Genomic DNA, 5000 nt, shown 5'->3' with positions numbered 1-5000 from the left:
GAGGCCTAGATCTTATAATATCTGGCAATATCGTCACTATCTCGATTTAAAGAAACAATTTGTTCAACTAATGCAGTTAAAGATAGATAAGTTTATGCAATTGTGGCGGTTAATATGACCAATGTTAATCCGTCTATTATAAGCAAGTTGTTAAAAAAATGGAATAATCCGAACCACTCAAATGTTATCTAAGGTATTCACACAAAGTCACACTTCGATAAAAAACTCGTACACATAAAGTCTACCTACCTGCAGTCTCCATTTTCAACCCTTCTTCTTCTCCTGACATTAATAATAAAAAATGATATCCCGTGAGCGTAAACGATCGGAACGGGACAGAAAAAAACGTGTGACTCCGGATACAGTCATCCGTTCCGAGCCATGGTCCCACAGATATATTCCTTCCGAGATAGCGCAAATTGAAACGTATGAACGTCTTCATCACTATGCAAAACTATCATCCGCCGCTCACCACCACCACCAGCACCATCGCTGAACACCTTTCACACCCAAAGTACATGCTTTACGATAACGCTTGGACCCGACCGACCGCCTAGCCCCTAAGCTCACGCCAACGACGACGACGACAACGACGACCGATCGACGACGAATCGAAAGCATCCCTGGCCGAGGCCAAGGGAAGAGTAGTACGAGGCGCACACCACCGGAAATGGAAAACTGTCGCACGGTGTCGCCCATCCTTCTTCTTTGGGGCCAGCAAGTGAGGAGCGAGCGAAGGGAGAGCGAGGGGGTGTGAAAAATCTTTCCGAATATTATTACTACAACGGAAATAAAATGTCGTCAGTTATCGGGGTTTTTGGAATGTCCTGCGGGCAACCAGATACTTCCACTTCACGCGCTACTCCGACCCCTTTAGAAGGGGTCCCGGCGAGGGTCCGGGGTAGGATTAGGGATCTCTCTCTCCTTCTCTTTCCTATACTCTCTCTCTCTTTGCACCGCAAAAGCACTTCGTGTCTTGGTGGTTAGCATTTGAGGACTTATGCAGGGCACCATTTTCCAGAAGCTACAAACATGAAGCTTTGCACAATTCACACCAACATAAAGACGATATCACTTCTCCTTTTCGACCCCCCCTCCTTTTTGTGTCGCCTGTTATCATCCGCGCAGTCGGAACAAATCTTCTCCTTGAGATGCGATGCAGTTTTTGTTATAAATTGTGCGATACTCAATTTTATAAATAATATTTAATGTCAACCAACACCCCCACGGAGTGACGGTGCATCGTTTGTTCCGTCTGTGTTTGACGCGAGCACCGAGTGTGTGTGTGTGAGTTTTGTCGAGATCTTTCTTTGTGCAGCCGCGCGTGCACCAACGCCTGGCACCGCCTGGTATCAGTTCGCTGCACATCTCACGATGCACAACAGCAGTATACACACACACCCGGGGTCTGTAGAAGGACGGGCATCCTTGGTGCAGCACGCTGGCAGTGGTGGTGGTGGTGGTGGTGCATCGAAGCACATTTTTCTCACCATCAACAGTCACAAGATTATGCCAGAGTCGTGAAGACGAACCGCTTGGTGTGAAGGAGGAGGTTTTGGGTGGTTCGAGGGAGCGAGCAGCGTGGATAGTGTTTGCGGACCCCGTCGTCGTCGTCGTCGTCATCGTCGTCGTCCGGAAGCGGGCCAACGCGGTAGTAGTGCGGAATCGAAGAAATTTGCTTCGGTATCATGGTGCTGGCAGGGAACCGGCGTTGCGGCGGAGGTCTGTATCTCTTTGCTCGAAACCGATAGCCCACCGAAGGGATTCACAATCCCCAGGCACCTCCCAGGCAGGCCACCTACGCCCTCCCCCTTTGCTGCTCACTTGTAAACGCCCGTCCCCTTCACTTGTATGTGTAGTGTGATGCACACGTACATACTATGACACCGGAGAGCGAGAGCAGAGAGAGAGTGAGAGAAGAGTGTGGCCTCTGGTGACACAGTCGGACTGTGGCATCCCCAATGCATGCAGAGGACGCTCCATCTCCCACACCATCTCAGGGTGGGAAGAAGGGTGGCATGTGACGGGGTGGGGAAAATAGATGGGAAAATGATGATGAACTTTATGAAGCGTCAAGGAAGCGGCTAGCAACGAGCAGCAGCAGCAGCAGCAGCAGCACTCCAAGCTCCCCAATGCGAACGTCAGAGCAAGAACTTGCATCGCCGCTGATAAGAGGGACACACGGGACCGAGCCAGCCAGGCTTCGACGAGAACGTCGTCGACTCCTGCCTGCCCTCCCCACCCACCCAACAGTTCCTCAGGACCTCCGTTCCTTGCATGCCTGCTCTGCGATTCCCACTTTTGCACTTTTGCACTGCTGCATTCCCGGCAACGACGACGACGACGACGACGAAGAAAGGACGTGGGTGAATGTAGGTGTGTGTGTGTGTGCCCGGGAAGGGGACGGGGAAAAGAATAAATATTCTGAAGATTCCCCAAGCGGAAGCGCCTTCGGGTGGGAGGGCTGCGCGGTAGAAACGGAACTTTGTTTCGCTAAACAGAGAGACAGCTTTCCCGGCAGCTTCGCTTCTGCGGCCCGATTGCGACGTCGTCGTCGTCGAGATTTCCGCCTTTTCGCAATGAAAAGCGAAGAAGTGAAGGGGTAGAGACCCGGGGGTACTGCGAGCTGCAACCGGATCCGAATGATAGGACTGAACACTGGCTGGTTGGCTGGGGTTGAAGGATCCCAAGATTTCGCTCGGGAGTTTTCGCTGGAGTGTGAAAAGTTCTCTGAAATCTGACCAATCACTGCCAGTGCATCAGCATCAGCGCTTCGAATGGTGTGCACTTCGGTCCGAGTGGTGCTGCTCCTACTACTACTGCCACCAATGTTTGCGCATTCGATCCTGTCTTGAAGAACGGGGGATGGAGAGGAGATTGTTTCGTCCAAGAAAGACTCCGCACGCTCCTCACGCCGAGTATCTCTTCTTTATCCTTCCGTAGCAGCGGATGCTGCCATTTTATCGTTCACCTCCACGGCCGCCGACCGGTCCGACCAGACCAGAGGTCCGGGCACTCTGCTCGGCGCGCCATATCACTTCCGGTTGACTGGCAGCTGGCAGACATCGTGAATGTTAATCGAATCCGAGTCACGAGATCCGAAGGGATGGATGCGCATGCAAGGTGGATGAGGGTGAGCGGAGTCTGCAACGGGGCCACCAACGACCAAAGGACGATCCGGGGAGAAAAATGCACAATCAGGATGGACGCATGGATAAGGGGAGTAAGGGTGGTAGGGGAGGAAGTCATCGTTACATCTTTTGCGGCTTCTTATTATTCGTCCGTCGCGGTCGAGCATTCTGCACTCGGCGATGGTGTAGAGCAACCCGGACCATCGAATGCAACCCCTTTTTTTAGTACCCTCGCCCCACTCCCTTCCTCCCTTTCCCCCTTGTACCGGATCATGATTGATCGATTGAAGTGGAAATCGATCCGATCCGGATGATGTTTGCCTTTTGATCCGGTGCCCGCACCACCAAGAGGGGTTGGTTTCGATTTTCTATCCACCCTCATCAGGTCTCTCTCTTTCTCTCTATTCTAACTCTCTTAGCTGGATACAGAAAGAGAGTTAAAAGTCCTTCAGATCCTGATTTTCACCGCATTTTTTTTTCTTGTTCCATTACCCTTCTCCCGGTTGCAGTAACTTGGCGCTGAAGCAATCTCCGCCAAATGGACGTCTCTGCGGTGATTGAAGTGCACAGCGCCTGCTGCATGCTGGCGACGTTACTGATAAGCAACCGCCGCAACAGCAGCAGCAGGGGGAGGAAATATTGGAAAATTGTGTGCACGTCGTTATTCGTGACTAACCGGTCCTTTTTCACCAATCCGGGTGCACTGCTTCACTCAAAAGGACCACACAACGCCCCACCATATTGCTTTCGAGTACTGCTTCTGCAGTTGGATAGCGAAGTGGCTCCGTCTTTCGATAAGTCGTCGATTCCGTCGAGAGGAATATTCCTCACTCTCTCTCCTGCACTAACACTGCGGAATCCTTGACAAACGAGCAAATTGGCCAATTCCAGTCCGTCGTCGTTGTCGTCGTCGTAAAGTCCAATTAAGCCCGCGTGTAAGCCGCGGTTTCGCGCGAACCATAATCGCGCCAAACATTCGTCAAACTTTCTGTCAACCCGATACCAAATGGCCAATGGCGTCGACGCTCTCTCTCTTTCTCGCTTTTCTGTGGCCGGTTGCGAGCAGCAAAAGTCGTTCCTGCTGCAGCTTTAATGGTGCGTAAGAGCGTATCTAAACCGCGTTCGCGAAGAGACGTCGCGTTCAGACTATAGGCACCGGAGATGCAGTCCTTTGCGCGAGGACTTCTAGTTCCGTTTTTTTTGCTGTCACCATTTTGTGACCGAATGCACCGTACCGGCTACCGGGTACCGGCGACCGGCCGGGCCGGACACGATTACAATTGACCCGCAAATAGTCGCCGCTGCCGCTAGGAGCAAGATACTGCCGGTGGCCATCCTGCATCCCGTTTGCATACGACGAGTGCAACGTCAACGCGAAGCTCCACGAAAAGTTGCATGCTGCAGTCGGTAACAATGGCCACCATTGCTGCTGGTGGTCCTGGTGGCCACCACTACACACAGAGAGAGACAGACAACGGAGGGCCCAGGATCACAAATCACAAAGCCAAGTCTCGCGACCAAGTCCACCGTTCGATGTTCGATTCCCTTTCCTCTTCGCGTTCCTTCCGCCGGACTACCGGCAGTAGCCAATCGGCCGCCGGCGATCTTCGACCAGGAAGCAGCAGCAGCAGCAGCAAGGAACGCGGAATTTCACTCCTCCTTGGCCATGTTTCCGTTCGGTGTGTGGCCGATGGCTGCTTCTGATTTCAATTTTTCATCCTCGGAAGTCGTTGCGTCGTTGCGATGGCGCGCTTCCATCGTTGCGACCGTAGCAGCACCGGCGGCATCCATTCTAGTGGATGGATGTTTGATGAGTTTGATGAAAAGTTGCTGGACCAGCAGTGTGGTTAGAAAGGGTGGCCAGGGTGG

At 52.5% G+C, this 5000-nt stretch overlaps 1 protein-coding gene across 1 annotated transcript in view; it reads left to right on the top strand.

The window, feature by feature from the left end:
• LOC125959597 (general odorant-binding protein 45-like) overlaps positions 1-5000 on the top strand; it is a 16332-nt gene that overhangs the window by 1796 nt on the left and 9536 nt on the right. The gene's annotated exons all lie outside the window — the stretch shown is intronic.

This window comes from Anopheles darlingi, chromosome 2 (assembly GCF_943734745.1).
Source record: "Anopheles darlingi chromosome 2, idAnoDarlMG_H_01, whole genome shotgun sequence".
Taxonomy (NCBI): Eukaryota; Metazoa; Arthropoda; class Insecta; order Diptera; family Culicidae; genus Anopheles; species Anopheles darlingi.
The sequence above is the reverse complement of the archived record's forward strand: the minus strand, read 5'-3'. Positions and strand labels throughout refer to the sequence as shown.